This window comes from Schistocerca gregaria, chromosome 1 (genome assembly GCF_023897955.1).
Source record: "Schistocerca gregaria isolate iqSchGreg1 chromosome 1, iqSchGreg1.2, whole genome shotgun sequence".
In the NCBI taxonomy this organism is placed as follows: domain Eukaryota; kingdom Metazoa; phylum Arthropoda; class Insecta; order Orthoptera; family Acrididae; genus Schistocerca; species Schistocerca gregaria.
In genome coordinates, this window is record NC_064920.1 from 473,673,984 (window position 1) to 473,686,364 (window position 12,381).

A 12,381-nucleotide genomic window follows, 5' to 3' on the forward strand; every position below is an offset into this window, starting at 1 on the left:
CAGTAGGGCTTGCAACGTGCTTTGCAAATAATTTCGATGGAAACTTTGGGGGAGGGTATACAAAAAAATAGTTTTAGAATCTAGTAGATGGAGTGGTGTGATACAATTTGCGTCCACAACAAGCAACACGCTTCTTTAATAGCTGACTAATGAAAACGATTGTTCTTCTATTTCTGTGTTTGTAGCATATAACTGCAACGCTATCTAGAAGACCCACCGTAATCGCTATATGACGATTAAGACGCCAGATACCGTATCAAAAAGACTTCTTTTAGCAAATAAAAACAAATATGCCTCAATCCAGATTCGAATCCTTGACATTCTGCATGCCAACCCCAAACAATATCGACTTCCCCAACTGCACAGCACTGCTCTGTGTGCTGACAGAGGAAGTTGCCGTTCATGTGAGCACATTGTTACCAGATCGACAGTCTCTAATGTCCATTTACTGCGCAGGATGAAGTTTTGTGACAGACATTTTTGTCTTGTCAGTATGTGAGGAATCGCGCCCCAAAGTCCGAATGCCCGAACTTTTCTTCATCCTTAATATTACTATTGGAAAATATTAATTTCAAGTCTAAGGCCCAGTATGGAAACCAACTATTCAACGATTCTGTTGAGTGCTTGTTCAAACAGCATCGCTGGTTGCCTGATCAACGGAAAAAGTCAGTAACTTCATTGCACAATTTCTGAAACTGACCGGAGAAAAGTATTCTTCTTTTTCTCCTTTTGTTTGTTGGCCTCATTACGTAGGTGTACGTTATCAACGTCGTCCCGTCCTGTGAATGGTCGTCTGCGGTGTTTCCCTTCCGGGCGTCCATGTTTACGAATTTTAATTAGTCTTGTGGAGTCCACTCTTCCCACACCAACGTTCTAATTTCTTTTCTTTTGTATTCATCCATTTATTTATATCTACTCCACACTGATCTGTTGTCGAAACATTTGTTCTCCTGTTTTATATGGTTACTCCTTGTATACGACTTAGCCACCTCATTTTCATTCCCCTTATTTTTCTTATCTTTCTCGTTTATGCTCCAGTTCCTGCTGCATATGTCGTCACAGGATGCAGTGTTGTTTTACATACTTACATATTCCTCTCAGTTGTCATAAATTTAGCCGGTCGAAGTGGCCGAGCAGTAGACCTGTCTAATATCGTGTAAGGCCACAGATACCTCTCCAGATACGTCTTCAGCCTGGAATCTCGTTGACTGGAACAGAATTGTCGTCAGCAATGAGGTCCGCTTTTAAATGAACCCCGACGACCAGTAATGCCTATCTTGTACTTAGAGTGGGTAATAGCGGCTTACATGCACCCATGCTAATCTCTGCGCCGTGTGAGTAAGTGGCTTCTGTTCACTGTATTGGTGGGATGCCTCATTTCACACCATTGGTCCGAGGCTATCAGCAGCCTGAATGTGGAACTGCCGTCGCATGTGCAGGGAATACAACACAAACGGCTGCGATTGGAGTGGAACCGTGACCGGAAGACATGGACTGTTCATGAATGTCGTCACATTGCGCTCCGCGATAAATCTCGTTCTGCACTGTCCGGGACGACCCCCGTCGGCAAGGATGGCGGGGAACTGTGGAGAAGTCATGTCTTGGACAGGCACAGTGGCATTATGGCGTGGGGAGCCGCCTGGTATGAGTTCAGGCCACAGCTGTTTGTGACTGAGGAAATTTCAGTGACACAACGATGTGTCACGGGCATTATGCGTTCGTAAATGTTTTATCCCAAGCGAGAGAATCGTTGTGCTTATTTTAACTGGACAATGCTCATCTATTCAGGGCACGTGTCTTTATGAACTGTATTCATGATGTTGAGGTACTCCCGTGGCCAGGAAGAGCCCGAGATTGTCTCTGATAAAACTTGTCTGGGATCAGGTCTTACCTAAACTCTTTTCCAATGGCATTAGCCGGTGTGTCAAGGGCAGTTAAAACAGATGTGGGCCAATTTGTCACAGCAGAGGATACGACGGCTTTATGACATCCTTCCCAGCGGAATGAGTGGGTGCATCCAGGCCAGAGTCGTAGTGATAAGTGGATTCATACTGCTAAGTTCTTTGTAAATTTGATTCGATTTTGTAATCTCTGGGATAAAAGCACTTACCCTCTCAACCGGCGAAGATTCACTTCGTTTCCTCCTCCACTTCTGGGTGCCAGGCTTATTTTGTAATGCACTATAACGCATAGTAGTAAGTCCCAACCACGTGTGACACTTTGGAACAAACCTAAGAATCAGAGAATTTGGATTTTATTGGATTAAGACCTGATGAGCCCAAGAGACCCTGGGCTCGACAGTGGACAGATCTGGTCAACCAAGTCCTGCAGCCATCTACAGACTAAGATGCGACGCTGTCCTCGCTGTACGTATATTGACGTTAAACATGATGTCGTCAGAACTTGTAAGGGCGTGGGCGTGACTGCCGATTGCATGTGGACCAAAGGTGTGGTACCACCGCGTTTTATCGAGCCGCATAGTGGGTTCTAGTGCAAAGACATTTATATAAGCAGTGGGATTTTTATGAGGCACCACGTAAGGAGAGTACTCCGAATATCTCAATATGGCAAACGTAACCTCCACGAGAGGCAGCCGTCATTGGCAACAGTTTGTTCGGATTATCACCAGCTGAGCAATAGAACATAAATTAGATTCAGTGCACCAAATTGTTCGACAAACCACAACTGGAAATAACAATATGTGGTTAGGTGTAATGTAAACGACTAAACTACAATATAGTGAACAGAAGCCACTTCCTCACATATATACCACACCTGACCGTTTCTCACATGGCACAGACATTAGTGTGGGTGCGCAAAATCCGCTATTAGCCACTGTAAGTTTGAAGGGTTTGCCTTTATTGATTAATTGCGACACATGTAGGAAAACGCCAATAGCAGAGTACTGGTGCGGCTGAAACGTAGGGCTCACTACTGGAGATATTCTCGTTTCTATGTGTGTGGCTTGCTAGGGCACGGAAACCAAGTGACGTTCCTGGCACGCCTGTCATTACAGTTTCTGGCAGTGGATGCGGTGGCAGTCTTCTTGCTCTCCTTGCCGCTGGTTACGGATATTGACTTGGAAAAGTTGTGGTGGCGTAATGTCGCCTCCCCCCGCCCTTCCTAACATGTTTGGTGTGCTTCTGTACCTTCCTCGGAAAAGACCATGAAAGGTAAATTTAGAGAGATTAGAGACCTACCAACAGCCTTACTCGCTTCCCACTATTCGCGACTTGAACAGGAAAGGAGGGCAGAGACGATGACCGCTGATAGATCAACTCCTGTGGAAGACTCTGCAGCAGAGACGCTCAGTAGCTCGGTACTTGCTTTTGTTGAAGTTTCGAGAACATACCTTCACCGAGAGGAGTCAAGCAGTATATTGCTCCCTCCTACGTATATCCCGCGAAGAGACCATGAGGATAAAATCAGAGAGATTGGAGCCCACAAAGAGAACATACCTTAACCGAGGAGTCAAGCACTATATTGCTCCCTCCTACGTATATCTCGCGAAGAGACCATGAGGATAAAATCAGAGAGATTAGAGTGCACACAGAGGCATACCGACAATCTTTCTTTTCACAAACAATACGAGACTGGAATAGAAGGGAGAACAAATAGAGGTACTCAAGGTACCCTCCGCCAGACACCGTCAGGTGGCTTGCGGAGTATAGATGTACATATAGATGTATATGTAGATGACAGAAGGTGTCCTCTCCCATACCTAACACGGTGGTCTGCTGAGTATGGGTGTAGGATTTTGGAAGAATGGTGTAAAATGGCTCTGAGCACTATGCGACTTAACATCTGTGGTCATCAGTCGCTAGAACTTAGAACTAATTAAACCTAACTAACCTAAGGTCATCACACACATCCATGGCCGAGGCAGGATTCGAACCTGCGACCATAGCAGTCTCGCGGTTCCGAACTGAGCGCCTAGAACCGCGAGACCACCGCAGCCGGCAGAATGGTGTAAATGAATTTGAACGTGCCCTTTAGAGTCACGAAGAAGGAAAAGCAATCGATTTTGATGACATCCCTGAAAAATTACTGAAAAAAATATGTAACAGCATGAAAAATTCAAATATTCAGGGTAATAAATGGCTTCTATGAAATACGAATCACGTCTAAAGACTTCACACAATGTATACCCATTACCGTACTGAGAATAGGAAAGACTGTTCACTGCGCCATTTATAGAACACTATGTATCAGTGTTATCACTTGCCTCAGAAGTACTCGTTAATGCAGATAGGAACAGGATAAGAAGAAAAATCTATACGTATAATGCAGAAGACCGATTTGGATCTAGACAAGACAGAGGAACAAGAGAAGCAATTTGGTCTTGTGCATGCTATTGGAGAGAAGGATGGCTATCGATAGAAGAAGGACTCATCTTCACTGATTTAGAAAAACCTTTTGACAGTGTGAAATGGAAAAAAATTTGTAAATTTGTGACAAGGTCTTATGGTACCAAACTCCTGAGGTCGTATGTCACTAAGCTTACACACTACTTAATCTAACTTAAACTCGCTTACGCTAAGGACGGGACGCACACCCATGCCCGAGGGAGGACTCGAACCTCCGACTGGGGGAGCCGTGCCGACCGTGACAAGACACCCCAGACAACACGGCTACGCCGCGCGGCGTGAAATGGGAGCTACTGTATAGAGCTATGAAGGAAATGTGACCGGACTAGAAGGATAGAGGAATGGTTAATCAACTGTTTCAGAAAAAAAGCACAAAATAAACAGCAATAAGGCACAAAAGAGGCCATGATTAGAAAAAGAGTTAGATAAGGATGTCCTCTATCTCTGTACTTAATTAATGTGTTCAGTGAGGAAGCTACTCAGATCTCAGTGGAGAAGACAAAGGGAATAATATCCAATAATGAAAAGATCCATTGTGTTAGTTTTTTAGTACCTTCGCAATATTTGCAGACTCAGAAAAGAAATGAATAGAATACTGCAAGTCCTGTCGGACACTCTTGACTATGGGCATTAAAAATAAACAACTGGAAAAAGAAAGTAATGGCAGTACTGAGAAATATGCACGAAATTATAACCAACATAGAAACTGATGACGTCAGCTGTAATCAGATAAAACTAATTAGTAGTATAGAAACAGAGGAAAATAAATGATTAACGGAAGTGAAGAGAAGGATTGCGTTCGCAAAACATTTATTTATGAAAATGAGAGAAGGTGTAACCATCAAACATTTGGACATAAATATCAGAAAAATCTTTGACAAATCATTTGCATGGACCACATAGCTCTGTGGAAGTGAGAGCTGGACTCTCGATAGATTGTAATGGAATCGATTTAAGTTGCGAAAATGTGGATATGATGAAAACTGGAAAGAACGAGCTGAACAGGAAGAAAAAAAAGCAAGCTAGAGGACTTGATGAAGGTCATCGAAAACCGAAGATTACTAAAGTAAATGGGAAAGAGAAAAATAAAACTTGTTTGGTACTTCATTAGACACTTCAATTTCGTCATTAGCGTTCATGAAGCGAGAGTGTTGGTAAAGAAAGGAGGAGGACGGCCTAGGATGATGTATTTGGAAGATATCGAGAAGAGAATAAGATATGGTAATTACGAGGGGCGTTGAATAAGCAATGCAACACTTTTCTTTCTGGAAGCAGGTTGATTTCATTCAGGATTCCAAACACCATATTACTACCCATTATATTGGGTACAAAACCCCATTTTTCACCAAAGTTTCCGTTCAACGCTACGGCCTTACGCCACCCTACTGAGAAGGCCTCTCTTACCTCAAGATCGTCTCGCTGTTATCAATAATCTCTCATTCATCCACGTCATCGACGTACTGCTTCCCGCGGAGTGCATCTTCATTGGGCCAAACAGATGGAAGTCGGAAGGTACGAGAGCCAGGCAGTAGGATGCATAAGGGAGAAAAGTCCAGTGAAGCTTTCTGAGCTGATCTCTTATGCACAGACTTGTGTGAGTCTTTCGTTGTCACGGAGAAGGAGAGGTTCATTTGCATTTTTGCGGTGACGAACGCGCTGAAGTCATCTCTTCAGTTTCGTAAGGGTAGCGTAGTACAGTTCCGAGTAGATCGATGCACTGTGAGGAAGGACACCAACCTCTTCAGAATTCCAGAAGACCGCTGCCATGAGCTTACAGGGTTATGGTGCGGTGTTGAACTTTTTCATCGGAGGAGAGATGATGGGGCGCCACCCCACTGATTGCAGTTTTGTTTCCGGTTCGAAGTGATGAACGCTTGTTTCATGGCCTGTGACAATGTTTGACAAAAATTGCTGCTGTAAGTCTCGGCAAGCAATTCCGCACATATGATCCTTCGTTGTTTTTCACATCGACATACATACTCCGCAATCCACCATACGGTGCGTGGCGGAGGGTACCTCGTACCAAAACTAGCATCTTCTCTCCCTGTTCCACTCCCAAACAGAACAAGGAAAAAGTGACTGCCTATATGCCTCTGTTCGAGCCCTAATCTCTCTTATCTTATCTTTGTGGTCTTTCCGCGAAATGTAAGTTGGCGGCAGTAAAATTGTACTGCAGTCAGCCTCAAATGCTGGTTCTCTAAATTTCCTCAGTAGCGATTCATGAAAAGAACGCCTCCTTCCCTCTAGAGACTCCCACCCGAGTTCCTGAAGCATTTCCGTAACACTCACGTGATGATCAAACCTATCAGTAACATATCTAGCAGCCCGCCTCTGAACTGATTCTATGTCCTCCCTCAATCCGACCTGATAGGGATCCCAAACGCTCGACCAGTACTCAAGAATAGGTCGTATTAGTGTTTTATAAGCGGTCTCCTTTACAGATGAACCACATCGTCCCAAAATTCTACCAATGAATCGAAGACGACTATCCGCCTTCCCCACAACTGCCATTATATGCTTGTCCCACTTCATATCGCTGTGCAATGTTACGCCCAAATATTTAATCGACGTGACTGTGTCAAGCGCTACTCTACTAATGGAGCATTCAAACATTACGGGATTTCTTTTCCTATTCATCTGCATTCATTTACATTTATCTATATTTAGAATTAGCTGCCATTCTTTACACCAATCACAAATCCTGTCCAAGTCATTTTGTATCCTCGTACAGTCACTCAACGACGACACCTTGGCGTATACCACAGCATCATCAGCTGCTATCCACCCTATCCAAAAGATCATTTATGTAGATAGAAAACAACAGTTGACCTACCACACTTCCCTCACCTCCAATGAACACTCACCAACGAGGACAACGTACTGGGTTCTATTACTTAAGAAGTCTTCGAGCCACTCACATACTTGGGAACCAATCCCATATGGTCGTACCTTAGTTAGGAGTCTGCAGTGGGGCACTGAATCAAACGCTTTCCTGAAGTCAAGGAATATCATCCGTGTGATACCCTTCATCCATGGTTCGCAAGATATCATATGAAAAAGGGGGAGTTGCGTTTCGCAGGAGCGATGCTTTCTAAAGCCGTGCTGATTCATGGACAGAAACGTCTCTGTCTGAAGAAAATTCATTGTATTCGAACTGAGAATATGTTCGAGAATCCTGCAACAAACCAATAAGGATACTGGTCTGTAATTTTGAGGATCGGTCCTTCTACACTTCTTGTATACAGGCGTCACCTGCGCTTTGTTCCAGTCGCTCGGGACTTTACGTTGGGCAAGAGATTCGCGATAAATGGAAGCTAAGTAAAGAGCCAATGCAGTAGACTACTCTCCGCAAAACCGACTGGAATCCCACCAGGACCTGGCAATTTATTTATTTTCAACCCATTCAGCTGCTTCACAACCCCAGGGATGTCTGTGAGTATGTCCTCCATACGGGAGTCTGTACGAGACTCAAACGGCGGAATGTTTCTACGATCCTCCTGCGTGAAAGATTTCTCACATGCTAAATTTAAAATTACAGCTTTCGTTTTCCTGTCTCCCGTTGCCAGGCCAGACTGATCAGTGAGTGACTGGATGGAAGCCTTCGACCCGCTTACAGATTTTACGTGAGACCAGAATTTCCTTGGGTTTTCAGCAAGATCTTTCGCTAAGGTATGACAGTGGTAGTGGTTGTCATCTTCTGATAGTCGGCGAGGAACCCAGCGGTCACACACCTTTGAGTACCCCCAATGGTGGAGGAGTATGTCAGCACTACCAACAGAGTCGTCCAGATGTGCAGTGGGATGTCTGATTGAGATGCAGCCTTCACTTCGAAGGAGAGTGTCCGCTCTTCCCAACATTGCAAGAGTCACAGTTGTGTTCGGCCAGCCGGCACGCGGGAGATCGGACAGGTGTGTGAGACCCTGTTACGATGATGGCAGACTCCTCGCCCAAAGACTCTACGAGTCTTTGTGCGGTGCCAGGTCTCCATAAACATTCTGCAAGCGCCTATCAGCGTCTGAGGTGCTCTAATTTTCCACCAAATTAAAGTCAGTGACAGCTCTCTTCTTGGAACGCACCTCCGTTACAGGCGTCATCTTGAAGGCTACGCATAGTTCTGCAACCTGTCAGAACTTCATGATATTAGGTCTACAACTTTGCTTCCGCCGTTTTGCAATAGACGGCAGTAGCGACAAGTGGGGTTCAGAGGGTTGGTCATAGGTGTAATACAATAAGCTTAGGCATCTGTAATCATAATGCCATAAAAATATTAGTCAATTTGTGATTGCATCATAAGGTTATTCTCGATTAAGTACGTCAACTTACGTACTCATTTATCGCCATTTGCGGGAAGTTTTAATTTTCTGCTTCAACATGAAGAAATCTACGGCTGCGGCTGTTACAGGACCAATGGTGAGGGAGCTATTAGTGGAAGAACGTGCAGAGAATGTTTTCAACGCCTTATGAACGGTGATTCTGATGTCGAAGACCGGCATGGCGGAGGTTCGAGTTCTCCCTCGGGCATGGGTGTGTGTGTGTGTTTGTCCTTAGTATAATTTAGGTTAAGCAGTGTGTAAGGTTAGGGACTGATGACTTTAACAGTTAAGTCCCATAAGATTTCATACACATTTGAAATTTTTTTTTGAACTGGCATGGCGGTGGTGGACAGAACGTTTTCGTAGCTACTGAAACAGACGAAGACAGTCATAGGACATCATTATCGAAAGCAATTGATGCGTTCGAGCCCAGCAGTGAAACACAAACGGCCACAATACAGCTGTGGACACACAAAGGTAATTTTGCAGAAGGTCAGTGCTCGACCCCACGTCGCAAATCCCGTCAAAATATACATGGAAACGTGGAAATCAGAAGTCCTATCCCTCCCGCAGTATTCTCCATGCGCGCCCTCTCTGACTACCACCTTTTTCGATCAGTGGCGTATAGTCTGGCTAACCAGCACTTCCGATCGTATGAACAAGTGCAATATTGAATCGATTCATGGATCCCCGCAAAAGACGCCCATCTGAAAGATGGGAGAATGTAGTGGCCAGCGTTCGGCAACACTATGAATCATAATTTTTTTGTAAGTTTTTTACGATAAAGCCCCAAAATTCGAGAAAAAAGGCGGAAGCAAAGTTGTAGACCTAGTACACTATTGGACATTAAAATTGCTACACCACGAAGATGACGTACTACAGACGCGAAATTTAACCGACAGGAAGAAGATGCTGTGATATGCAAATGATGAGCTTTTCAGAGCATTCACACAAGGTAGGAGCCGGTGGTGACACCCCAATGTGCTGACATGAGGAAAGTTTCCAAGCGGTTTCTCATACACAAACAGCAGTTGACCGGCGTTGCCTGGTGAAACGTTGTTGTTATGCCTCGTGTAAGGAAAGGTCGGATTGTAGCCTATCGCGATTGCGGTTTATCGTATCGCGACATTGCTGCTCGAGTTGGTCGAGATCGAATGAATGTTAGCAGAATATGGAATTAGTGGGTTGAGGAGGGTAATACGGAACGCCGTGCTGGATCCCAACGGCCCCTTATCACTAGCAGTAGGGATGACAGGCATCTTATCCACATGGCTGTAACGGATGGTGCAGCCACGTCTCGATACCTGATTCAACAGATGGGGACGTTTGCAAGACAACAACCATCTGCACGACGAAGTCGACGACGTTTGCAGTAGTATGGACTATCAGCTCGGAGACCACGGCTGCGGTCAATGGTGGTCGGGCAACTGGCTGATCACAATACGCCAGTCACTACTCTTGATGAACTGTGGTATCGTGTTGGAGCTACTTGGGCAGCTGTACTTGTACACGCCATCCAGGCTCTGTTTGACTGAATGCCCAGGCGTATCAAGACCGTTATTACGGCCAGAGGTGGTTATTCTGGGTACTGATTTCTCAGGATCTATGCACCCAAATTGCGTGAAAATGTAGTCACATGTCAGTTCTAGTATACTATATTTGTCCAATGAATTCCCGTTTACCATATGCATTTCTTCTTGGTGTAGCAATTTTAATGCCCAGTAGTGTACTTTAGGGGCTGAAGCGGGAATAGCCCACGAAGTCCACAACAAATTTCACATTTTTTCAACCAAAATTGTCCGAGAAAAACAATGTGTTGCATCACTTATTGAACGCCCCTTGTACATGGGTCTGGCAGAAGAGGGAGGCTTTAGAATACCATTTACAAATGATGAATAAAAAAAAAATAATAATTTGGGAACGGCCTCAGGTGCCGGAATTCCGCCTCGGCTCATTCGATTGTCTCCACAGCGCTCAACTAATGGGCACGGTACGGACTGTTTTCGTTTTACAGCGTGGGTTTGCGTGCTGGCGGCTGACAGTGTTGGAGCGTTCCGTGTGGGCGGCGAGGAGGCCGCCGGAAGCGGTCGCGGTCTTTCCGTAAAATATTTACAAAAGCGCTAGGTTGGGCGAGGCCGGGCTGGTCTCGGCGCTGCCCGCTGGCCTATATCTCGCCATCTGTCGCCGCGGCAGCCGCGGCCGCCGGCGCGCACGCACAGATTGAGCGGCCGCTCTGGCCTATCGCCGGGGCGGCGCGCCGCTATCTGGAGATCGGTCGGCGTCGGCGCCGGCGCCGCGTGGCCCGGCGCGCCATCAGATAGCGCCAATTGTGCGCGCTTTGTGTGTTTTACGGCGGTCGTCAGCAGCGGGGTCCCGATGGTCATCAGCCGCGCGTCTGCACGCTGTTACTCCGACTCGCTCCTCGGTCTCCGCCGTGATTCCCAGCTCCTGAGCTACGCACTGCGAACTGGGCGCGCGGAGTCTGGTGACGCGCCACCGTCTCCACGGACGAGGAGACAGTTGTACACAACAGATACAACATGATGGGGTTCAGGTGGTCTGCAATAATGTTCAAGTAATTCACAGCCTTCATTGCCTGTTTGACTACTAGTACAGCTCGCATGGAAGCCGAGACGAACGTCCCCCACTAGCGTAATACTACTTCCACTCTCTTACGTCCGTAGCGCAAACTAATGGGCATTACATGGGGAGCCCAGCCTGGAACAGTGAGAACCACAGCTCTTGCTTTGTGCTATTCAACTGCGGAGTACGCGTTCCCAGTGTGGTACAATTCTAGCAACGCCAAGCAAGTGGACATACCGCTTAATGAATCCTGGCGCAGCGTCACAGGCTGCCTGAGACCAACCAATTAGAAGGAAAGTAGCGGCCAGGAAGGAAAAGACAGAGGCGTTGACCTCACCTGCCCATCCGCTGTACAAACACCAGCCAACCCGCCGTCGACTAAAATCTAGAAAAAGTTTCCTGCACACAGCAGAAAACATCGTCGGGACACCGCAGCAAGTGCGGCTGGTAATGTGTCGAGAAGAAAACGCGCACCTTGGGGGATGGTTAGTCCCAAACGAAGAACTCCCTCCCGGCCATATCGAAGGATGGACGATATGGAAGTCTCTTAATAGGGTGCGGTCTGGTGTCACACGATCCAAAGAGAATATGTGCAAATGGGGCCTCTCAAATGAATCGCCGCTGTGTGACTGTGGACACACTCAAACCATCACCCACCTCAAGCAGCGTGTGCTGTGCCCAAGCACCTACACCATGAAAGATTTGATGAATGCCACCCCGGAAGCGCTGGACGTGGGCAGGTTCTGGTCCAAGACTTTATAAAATAAAATTAAAAAAAACTACTCAACCCTGCTTATATATATGTATACTTTTATACTCTTTTTGTATTTGTTATATACTTGATATGTATGTGTTAATCATTCTGATTTTAAGTATGATGCTTCTGACACGATTACATAAATAAATGAACGTCTGTAGTGCAACACATGTTTCGAGTAACTGATATCTGACACGTCCATCGACGTAGTGCAGAGCCGGTTCCAGAACATTTTGCGACAGAAGCGTCTTCTCATTTGCGCCCCGCCCCCTCGCCCCCTCCAGCCCTATCTCTCATACACTTTCAGCCGTGTCAGTTTTCACTGCCAACTATGATAAGTACTGTATCGAAATCTTGCACT